The sequence below is a fragment of the Mycteria americana genome, chromosome 5, assembly GCF_035582795.1.
Source record: "Mycteria americana isolate JAX WOST 10 ecotype Jacksonville Zoo and Gardens chromosome 5, USCA_MyAme_1.0, whole genome shotgun sequence".
Taxonomy (NCBI): Eukaryota; Metazoa; Chordata; class Aves; order Ciconiiformes; family Ciconiidae; genus Mycteria; species Mycteria americana.
This window is the reverse complement of record NC_134369.1, coordinates 49,373,991-49,385,332: the sequence shown is the minus strand read 5'-3', so window position 1 is coordinate 49,385,332 and position 11,342 is coordinate 49,373,991. Positions and strand designations below refer to the sequence as shown.

Sequence of the window (11,342 nt, the reverse complement as noted above, 5' to 3'; positions counted from 1 at the left end):
GCTGAGTTGAGAATTTGCTGAGTTACTGACTTGCAGTTAAGCTTGTTATCTAATGCCATTGTGAGTGAGAGACAGCCCTGATCTAATCCTGTATCAGACACCCGGAAAATGAAAAGTCCATGACCCAGAAATGGGCATATGGGAAATGACCCAGAAAAAAAACAAAAAGTCATCCATGTACAAAGAGAAACAACTGTAAGAAGGGAGAATTTCCTGAACTGCCAGCCTAGCAGGAGCATTGGTTCTGTGACCACTGAAGAGTGGAGTACAAATGAGCAAACCACAGGACTTCTGTGGGCTCTGCAAACTGTGCTTCCAGAACATGATTTTGAAGAGGCAGCAACAGCCCTGGGAGGAAGGCGGGGAATAGGGCTGCATCCAGCAATACACTCCGCTAATTTTCCTTCTAGGACAGAATGATTGGGAACAATTGACCTACTCTACACAGCTCTCAGGCTGTGACATTGCACCCTATTTGGTTAGGTTTGTGATGACACAACAGGATTTTTCATAGCACTGATCAAATTTTTTTATCTATAGGTACCACAAATATTTGCTTGTGTTCATAGAGGTGCATGCTGAGATAATCTCTGTAGCTTTTAATTCCTCTAAAAGTACTACCCAAGGGCCACAAGCATAAAATTGCATCAATGGCATAGGCAGCAGTCTTGTAGGATGTCCTGCTGTGCACAGCTGAGGAAGAAGAGGTCATCTGGACTAATTCTGCAAGAAAATTAATGTAATGAGTTGATTACAGGAAGATAATCATGTGTTTAATTCGAGGCCACCTGGAAATGAAGCATGTTGTTTCCCACGTGTACTCTGTTCATTATGTGATCTATAGATAAAGCTAACTGTCCAACAGAGTTTAAACAATTACTGATCTTTTTTATAATCAAGAGTAAAGGGAAAAGAAAATCTCCAGCTGAATCAGCATCAAAGCACAGTGGGATGAATACTGGAAGCAGAAGAGGAAGCTGCTTGTACAAACATAATTTTCAGTCCTCTTGAGAGTACTGTGCTAGAGAAGTTCAGTGTTACAAACTGGACTGCTGGCTAGTGCCCAAGACAGATTTACTGCGTGCCCTCTGCATGCCAACCAGGCAGTAACTTATGGGCAAAGCAGTCCCTAGAGCTGTGCCTGCTGCTGGGATGATTCTGATCTTAGGTATTTTTCCTTTCTTTGAGAGCTTGTTGATATTTTTTCCTCACTGTTCCACATCAGATATTTCTACAGATAGTAGTAAGGTGCACCTAAGCTCCTCTATTTATGCTACTAGCTCAGCTCTGCTCTGCTCTGCTGAGCTAGTAAGTAGGGAGAAGCTAGTAGGTAGGGAATACCCAGATAGCAGTACAGTATCTCACTGCCATGGCCACAGGTCTGGGTTGAAGCTGGCTCGCATCTTATGGAGTGCGGACAAGAGCTTGGATCTGTCTTCATCTATTCATGTAAGTCATTCTCATTCTCTGCATCACACCTGAAGCAGGATAGACTTAACACGGAAAAGAGACTTGTTGGTGACAAGATTGTCTTCCACTTAATGGGGATGCAAAATCAATTGAGCTATAATCCAGTGTGCTCTAAGCATACTTTAGTTCTGATGAAATCATAAAATTTGCCTGGGTCTGAACACATTACCTCAAAAAGTTAACAGAAGTACATGGACTGTAGAAATTAATGATCCAGAAAAAGAAGTTGCTGGAGGCCTCAAAAGACCCATATATAAAAGGCCTTTTTTTGGATAAGCTCTATGCAAGAAGACACTTTGCGAGAAAACCAGTGACAGTCATCCAGTCTGCTGATGCCTCTGTAAATCCTAATAACTAAAGCTGGTTGAAAACAATCTGTAGCATAACGCTATAGATCTGGTACTAGAGGCACAAGATGTGTGGCTGACGCAAGTTTAGCACAGTACAAAATAAGTTCTGCTATTTGTATTTAGCAAATGATAATCACAAATACCTTAATAAAACCATTTTTCTAAACAAAGAATTGAACACTGACTAAGAATATGTTCACATATGCTCTGGTAAAGTTGAGGTAAGATAAAAGTTGCCACTATGCAAGTTACAGCTTAGCTCATACAAATTGTTTCCTTGCATCACTTTCTGATATCTGTGTCAAAGGACCGCAGCCATGGTGGTTGAAGGGACCTCTGGAGGTGTCTACTTCAACCTCCCCCTAGGAGTAGTGCTGTTGCCAGCAGGCTACCCACGTGAGACTTAGAAACCTTCCACGATGGAGACTCTGCCATTTCTTTCGGTAACCTGTGCCAGTGCTGCCCTACTCACCTTATGAACAAATTTCGCCTTATGTCCTGCCTGAGTTTCCCAAAATACAACTTGTAACCATTGCCTCTGCCTTTTTCTTACCATCTGTTACTACCAAGCGTTTGGTTCCACTGTCTTTGTAACTCTCCTTCAAATCATTGAAGTCTACAGTTAGACCCACCCCCCCTTAGTCTCCTCTGTGCCACATGAAAGGACCCCAGGACCCACAGCATTTCCCCATAGATCATATGCCCTGGGCCCCCGACTTTCCTCGCTAGCCCTATTCAGCACCTTTTCCTATTTCAGGTGGTACACCACTCTCTCTGCTAGTGCTGGTTTTTGTTACATACAGGATGCCAACAACAAATGGACTACTGAATCCTGGTTCCTAAGCCCACTAGATCCACTTAAATCCACTGGATCTTAGGCTGTGGGTTTTTTTCACAAATTAAATTAAATTAAATCATTTTTTCCTCCCATCTACATCTCAATAAAACAAAAGCAGTAGTTTTGTGAGTGGTACATACATGCAGAATGAATGTACCATGGTTCCCTATGGATTTATGTTCCTGAAAAATTGTGAGCTCTCACTGAAGCTTTTCTTCCAGCTGAGCATTTGTAAGTCATTTTTCCATGTGATTTCTCCAGTGTTTAATACATGCATGGTGCACCCATTTCCTGAATCAGGGTATTTATAGGGTCCTTCTCCTCTAACTGGCTACCTACTAAGCCTGCAGGAACTTAATTAGCTGTGAAATTTATGCCATCTATCAAATCTAATTGAAATAGACCGACAGCTTTCAAAGTTACTGGACAGGAATGTGAGGACACCCAGAGTTTAACACATGCACAAACGATGAGAACACAAGCCTTACTCCCTTAGGAAGCCAGGCTCAAAAGCCTACTTTTATGCTCTTAATGCAGACTTGTCTGGACTTTTATAGCAGGTCCTGCTCTGAGGGATTTTACTCTTGGTGTCCCCGTCAAGAGAGGAACAATCTGGAATATCAGAGTAATTTTAGGCCAGTGAGCATCATCCCCATCTGGTTCCCGCTATTTTAAGTGTATGATGCCTCTTAGGGGAAGGTGACTATGCACAGAGACACTGAACAGGTTAATCAGCTAAATGCTTCTCTCTCCAAGATGGTAAATAAGTGTCTGGAGTACAGCAGGGAGCCAGATCTGATTTTTATTTGCAGCTAGGGCTTGTATTCAGTTAGGCACCACGGAAGCTATCTACCACTTCCACTACAGCAGGGGAGAAGGAGGGAGGGGATAAAGTCTGGAAAAGCCTGCAGTAGCTTTCCCTCTCTGCAGAACAGAGATGTTTATTCCTCTGGACAGTGAAAGTTTTAACCTTGTGGAGTCACTTCCCATCTGTTTTTTCCCAAGTCAGTAGGGACTATTCTGTCTCTGAGCTTTTTCTATGGTGCTGTCGAATGTCCTCTTCCACAAAATCCCCATGTGTAGAGGACTCTTCCCTGAGCTTCTCTGCATAGCCTTTCCCTTTTTGTGTCTGTAATCACACGTCTTAGCACTGAGGTTGTGCCCTCCTTCACCATCACTCAATGCTTATTTCCTTAACTCAAGTACTCGGTGCTGCTGGCTGGGCTGAAGGAGGCCACTTGCCCACAATACAGCTTTTCTAATCTGTTTCATGACCTCAAAGCTCTTCCAAAATGTAGCTCAGGACCATTAACCCCCGGAAGGTCAGGAGCAAGGCCAATTTATACCAAAATGTGGGGAAACTGACATAGAAATAAGGTGAGGTGGCACTGACACTTATGTGTAGATGTGGCGCTTAGGGACATGGTTTAGCAGTGGACTTGGCTGTGTTAGGTTTATGGTTGGACTCGACGATCTTAAAGGTCTATTCCAACCTAAATGATTCTGTGATTCTATGAGGAACAACGAAACATTCTCCAAATATTCTTGTTGAAACTATGTTACAGAGAGTAAAAAGTGAGTCAGTCTAGAAGACATGCTGCCTCTTTCTTCTCTGATGTTGGGAAGCCAGCCCTTTACATTAGCTTTTAGCTTCCTTCTAGGTGAATTTAAAACTCATTCTGTATTTACTGAGGAAGGCCAGAAGAATCAATAAAGGCCTTGGCTTTCTAGAGGTGATCATCTCACCAATCATTTCTGTCTCTGTTCTGCGCTAAGGGCTTAGATAAGAAGGTTTTGGTTTTGTTTTCTTTCCCCTTAACGGATAGGTTTCTTAATTAGGATGGGGGAAAAATGACTGCAATTTTGCTGTGGCAAATTAAAACTGAAATGAGGTAGCAAAGAGCAGGGTCTGGAGGGGAGGGGGGCAATCAGAGACAGCTATTGATTTCGAAATGATGGAAGAGCCAAAGGAGAGCACACAGCCTGGAAAGGAAACTCATCTTTCAAAGCACTGTTCTTGCGTAAAAACAATCAGTCCAGGCAGAGGTGTTTGTTGCTGCTGAAGCTTCAGAGTTAGCTTTGTTTTCAGACAGAATTTAAATTTTGGAAAGACTCGCTGGTTCATAAGGGGATGGCTCCTTAGACAAATCTTGAGATTGTGGAGGTAGGAATCATGGGATGGAGCTGAACAAAAGTAAACCTGAGTGGAGCATCGAGAAATTCTCAGCAGCAGTGGTAACAAAAAATGTTTGGAAATAGTTTCTTCCAAGGACGAAGACATGTCACTGCTCACAGCCAAGGCAGGCAGAGAAAAAGGAACAAACACACACTGAATATGGGACAAGCACCAAGATCTAACACCCTTCTCACTCCCAGTTGTTGCATAGCATGTCCCATCTTTTCTAGAACTGAGAGAACTGATCTGGCGTTGTCTTACCTTGTCCCAGTGGCTGAGATAAAGCTTAGGTACAGCTTTCTGCCACTCCAGTCAGCACACTTTCATATACACTGGCCTTTTCCCCGTTGGCTTGTCAGACAGAATTCTTCTAAGATTAAAGTCAGATGTTAGTCTGACCTTTTGTCAAATATAGCCAGCACCTGGAAAGACCGTCAGAGACTAGCACCAATCTTGTAATGACTGGTTTGAGTTTGTTGGCTTGTTCTCATTGCTATCATGAAACCTTACTTTGCAAAAGTGGTGATTGTCAGGTGTCTATGACAGGGGCTCAGGAAGATTTTAGCCACACTACGGCAAATAATCTGCAGCCATTCTAAACCCAGCTGAATGCTGCGTGCAAATAAGCCCCTTTCAGCCCAGACAGCTGAAAACATGTCACAGGTCCTTTTAAAGCAAGGATTTTGTTCCACCATGTAGGAGACCTATCTTCTATTCTTCACACTGACATTGCTCCATCAAATCCTCATCACAATGTTGGTGACAAAGTGGCATCTCTTTTGCTCCCCATAGGACTGGCAGTTTGTAGGAGATAGCGTGTCCTTGTCCACAATCCATTTTTTCCCCTCACTCTTCCTCTTGTCTCCAAGCAGTGCTAGAACAAGTGCACCAAAATCTATCCTTTCCCTGCCGCCTCCTCCATCTTTGTAGCTCAGATGCTGCCATGTCACCTGTTCCCTGCCTGAATCCCAACTGTAAGCAACACACGTAATTAGCTGGCAGAGAGAACTCTTCATCCCCTCCTAACGCCCTGTCCTCACTTGTCAACAGCAGGAGCACACCTCTCTGACAACTGTTTCTGTGGCTGCTCCTGCTATTGACAGCTGCTGCTGGATGTCAAACATGAGTGTAGGGATATGATCTCCTCCAAGCCCTTCCTGGCCCAGTGCTGTGATTGTGCTCCGAGAGAGATCTGAGTTTGGCACGCTGTTTTTATGCTTCAGCATTTACCTGGGCTGAAAGTGGAACAAGTCTGCAGACATCTCCTGGCTTGCACAGGGGTCTTACGGAGCAAGGCAAGTCTTGCATAGTCTTATTACTACCCTTGTCTAGTCCACTCGCACTTCTTCCCTTCTCCTAGGACAAAATGATAAGGGAGAAATTAAAGGAAAGAAGGATCCCAGGTGAGCAAGCATAAAGAATTGAAGATATGGCATGCTCTTTCTGATCCCTGTGGCCTACTCACCCCTCCCCTGTAGCTGCAAGCATCACTGCACACTGTTCTGGAACAGCAGAGGCTGCTCAGTGCTGAAGGCTGCAATGCCTGGCTCCACAGATCTTGAATACTTCCTTTCCCTGGAATTCACACAAGAAATGCAGTTTTTTCCAGTGACATGGAACCTACTGAGAAACCATGGGTCCCATCTGGAGAGTAAGTGTGCAGGTACTCAGTGTTTGATTCATTGAATATTATTTTCTGCAGCAGAAAAGTGGGAGAGAGAGAAACATTAGTCACATACTTGCTTAATTGAGATCTAATAGCCAAGGTCAGTGCTCAGCCAAGAATAGATAGCAGAAGCCTCCTGTGATGTATTTTTGTGGTGAGATGTTCATAGCACACAGACTGATCTATTATCGGTTTTCACTATGAAAAATTTAACTATCTCCTGGAATATGCTCAAATCTATTTTGCATCATTCCCTTGCTTTTTCATTTAAAAATATCTTTCCAATGAGACCTCATGACCGTGCAAATTAGCAAATCTCTGCTGTGTGGAGAGATTGCTTCACCTCCACTGAAGTGCAGCTATTTGTTCTTTTGCCAGCACTCTGCAAGATGACAATACCTGTTTGTCAGTGTCTAGCATGCTTTTCTGTGCTTTAAACAAAAACCCTTAAAGGGAAAAGATGAGTACTCAAGGGAAGATGCTGCAATGGGCAGCAGCGGGGCAGAGCTGTGTTCTGCATCTCTGCAATGTTCCAGTGCAGCAGAAGTGATGTGATGACCTAGCTGTTGGTCTACAGCACCTCTCTGGTCTCCTGTGGCACTTCAGCCTACAGGACCAGTGTGACCATCTACTTAGTTTGTTCTTTCTAGCTTTTGCATATGGGTCTGTGCAGGATGCATCAGTGTTCCTCCCCAAACCAAGCATTTCCAAACATTTTAGGCCACAAAGCCTTTCCTCCTCCAAGTTTTCCCCACAGAACACAAAGCAACCATCTCCCCTTTAACTGAGAGCACAGGAGAGAGATGATTTATATGGCTTCACAGACCACTGAGCACTAAACCTAGAGAGCTGATGAAAGAAATAAGGCCTCTGAAGATGAAAGGAGTAAGGTATCTGAGGAACGCACCTTAGCTCCCATGGTACGTGAAAGATGCAGCGGTACTTTCTTTGCCAGGGGCTACAGCACAGGATATGATCTGATCCAACTGAGTAAGAACAGAAAACATACTCTGCGTGGGCACTAACAGCAAGCATGAATACACTAGGTGCAAGGAGGCTTTATGTTCTGGTGCACGTTTGCCCTCTGTCTATTCTTGGAGTCTTGCAGTACCTACCACTGGTGAGCTCCAGGCTCCTGGTGGTGCTAGGGTTGGAGTTGTTCGCTGTGGTGCTCCCTAGAGCACCTCTCTTGCAGCATGGGTGCAAGGTCCTCCAACAGACAGCTCTCTGCACAGGCACAGTAGGTGCCTAAGAACTGGCAAGTGGCTCAGACTTCACTGCTCCTGAGGACACTGTGTGGACATACAGTGCAAGAACCATAATGTATCGTAGTAATTCAAACCACAGTCCTTCTGTCTTTGCACTGCAGCAGCCACCAGTGTAGGAGGTACCCAGACAGTGGCCCCCACCTGCTGAAAGATGGAGTGTGCAGAAACCTCCCCCATATCCCAGTGGCTACCGCTCTCCCAGTCTGCAGAGGGGGCAGCACGGTCCTCACCCATTCTCAAAAGAGGGAGGGTGAGTTTGGGGCTTTTAGAACAACGCACAAACCTTATTGCCTGGGAGGCTGGCATCTGGCAGGGAGAGGAGAGTGCGGTCGCCATGGTAATTCTTCGCCTCATTTAACTGCAAAGCAACCTCTTGTGTCCTTACATGCAGCCATTCCCAGCACAGCTGCCCGGTGCATCCACACACACAGCAACCCCCTGCCCGCAGCCCACACACACACTACATCCCCTGCTGTGCAACACCCTTTGCCCATATGATACACAACATGTATGTGCTGAGCAATACACATTCCCGCAGCTCTCTCCCACTCGTATCACCTATGCCTCTAGATAACCAGCCAGACTTACAGGCCCTGCTCCTACAACTATAGATCCCTCTGCTGCACGGGCGTAAGATGCTTTAGAAGCACAAGATCAACACATGCTCAGCCAGCCGCCAAAAGATGCACCCACCCTGTCTCCCCCAGCCTTGCCACAACACCTGCCTACCGCTCGAGTACAGTTTATTCTTGGATGCATTTTGTTTTCATGCTGTGGCATGAACAAGGAATAAATTCAGCTCTGTCTCATTCATTTTCCTCTGTTTCTGACTCTGAGGAAAAAATGTCCCTGAGAAGCAGATCTATAAGGAGAAGACTGTGTGCCCCACTGCAGTGTCAATTCATGGGAAGCTGCTGGTCAGGGCATTTGGTGCTCCTGACTGGACCCTGCTGCTCACGTTTCTTGGCAGGTAACTATAGGAAATCAATCTCAATTCTGTTTCTCCTCAAAGCACCCTGTGGGTCCCTGCAGGAGGGCTCAGTTCCCTGCTGACAGCGGGGAAACAGAAGTCCAGAACAGCAGTAACTGATTTTACAGCATAGGAGGAGCATGGTAGATAGGAGCCATGAGCTGAGTCCCTAGCTCCTCTGCTACACAACAGCCAGGTATCACCCCATATCAAAAGATGAAACTCAGCTCCCACTTACACCACCAGACACAGCCTGGGGACCTCTCCCAAGCTACCACTGTCACATCAGGTTCCCTAAGGTCTTCCAGAAAGTGCTGGTGGGATTAGAGCTTGGGCAGTGTTACTAGGGTGGGCACAGACCTGCCCTCAGCCAGGCCAGGTGGCAAGTGCCATATGTACATGACAGCTCCAGTTAACAGCTAACAGGGCCCACAGGAGCCAGCAAGCATAGACTTGGTGGAGCCTCAAGTTCCCATATTGCATGGTGCAAGTGTCCTTTTCTGCCTTGTGCTGTGGTGAGTTTTAACAAGCACGTAGCAAAGGCAGACAGTCAGAGATGGCCCATATCGTGAGGGTGACAGCCACCTGAGTCTGACAGGGTTGCTAACAACCAAGTCCCACTTGTTACTGCTATATAGCTTGCATGCTCTGTACATGTGGTCTACAAAATGCTCTAAGTGCTTCTTCAGGCAAAACGTCTCCTTTAGAGAGCTGGCAGTGATGTCTGCCCATATCCTTTTGGACCCACCCTCCTCTTTGTAAACCTTTCAAGCTCAGCTTGCTGACTTCAGCTCTCTTTCTCTTGAGGTCCCCTACCCCTCCTAAAAGCACCTCAACATCACCATCCTCAAGCCTGAATGCCCTAATCTGAGTATGATCCAGCTAATACAACCAGTGGTCTGATGTACACGAGTGAGGATACAACTGAAATGAGATTTCCCCACCTGGCTGCCCAGCATCTCTGGACAAGGCAGCCCCAGTTCTCCCAGGACTGGTCAGGGTTGCACATCTCGTCCTCCCCCATCCCCAGGAAGCGACAGGCACCTGCACATGGCGATTCACCTTCCCACCCCTGCTCCCCTCTCTCCCCATCCCCACCATCGCTACCTGCACACCTGGCTGTGGCCGAGCTCAGGTGCCTCCGGGGGCACAGGCCCTGCTTTTAGCCCCACACAGGAGGTGGGACCCAGGCAGACTCCACGCTGCTTGCAGAGCCCACAGCCAACCCAGCCGGGGCTGCTCCAGCCCGGAGAAAGACACCTAATGCCTGAGCACACACTCCCCTCTTATGGCCATGCCCGACACAGCAGCCACTCAGGCCTGCAGCATCTTCACTGGAGATGAGATTTTTCCCGTGAATATTGACATTTCCCATAGCTGCCCCGTACACTTGTCGGGCACAGACGTCTCTCCCCTGCACTCGGGCGGCAAGCACAGAGCCAGCCTTGCCGCCCTGTTTGGCTGATGCTGATCAACACACACACTGTGAGCGGGAAAGACAACTCGGGCGCTCAGTGCATGCCCTGCCTGCGGCATCGCACTGTCTCTTTGAGGGAAGCCCAAGTATCCACCCCTCGTCCTGGGGCACGTTTCCCCTATGGTAGGGCACAGCCTCTAACACGTTTCCTTTCCTCAAGTTAAGCATGGCTTTTACTTACTTTGAGTTTGAAGGGAAAGTTTTTCACTACCTAGTTATGGGTAGGTAAGGATTCTGTTCAACTTCTCCCTCACCCCATTGCACTGTATGGCAAAGCCTCTCTTTTATCCAAACAATAATATCCTTGCCAAAAGGAGAGGCAGCAGCCTTCTGTTTTGCTGTACTGCCCTTTTTCTCTGGACTGAGCTTCAGGTGGCTGATTCTTTCTGTGCTCCCATCATCCCTAATACCAGATTTGTAATTCAAAAGCAATTCGCTACACAGAAGGAGTAGTTTCCCCTTACATCTAATCTATGGCCACCTTCCCCCAGCCACCAAGTCAGTTCAGTTCACCGACTTGAAGGAAAACTAGTGAATTTTCCATGGGATAATTTTCTGTTGGATCAGTGAGTTGAACTGACTCACTCTGCAGGTATAAAGTTGAGCATTAAAAAAAAGCTCCTTTAGCCATGTGTGCTGGTTTTCACTGTGCCAGAGGGTTAATTTTCTTCATAGTAGCTCATATGGGTCTATGTTTTGGATTTGTGCTGGAAACAGTGCTGATAACGCAGAGATGTTTTAGTTATTGCTGAGCAGTGCTTACACAGAGTCAAGGCCTCCTCTGCTTCTCACCCCGCCCCACCAGCGAGTAGGCTGGGGGTGCACAAGAAGCTGGGAGGGGACACGGCTGGGACAGCTGACCCCAGCTGACCAAAGGGGTATTCCACACCATATGATGTCATGCTCAGCATATAAAGCTGGGGGAAGAAGAAGGAAGAGGGGGATGTTCAGAGTGATGGCGTTTGTCTTCCCAAGTAACCGTTACATGTGATGGAGCCCTGCTTTCCTGGAGATGGCTGAACACCTGCCTGCTGATGGGAAGCAGTGAATGAATTCCTTGTTTTGCTTTGCTTGCACACATGGCTTTTGCTGTACCTATTAAACTGTCTTTATCTCAACCCACGAGT

General features: G+C 46.5%; 1 protein-coding gene across 2 annotated transcripts in view; it reads left to right on the top strand.

Annotated features, from left to right (window-relative positions):
• The window catches only part of ISM2 (isthmin 2), a 411,356-nt gene that overhangs the window by 279,053 nt on the left and 120,961 nt on the right, over positions 1-11,342 (top strand). The window lies entirely within an intron of this gene.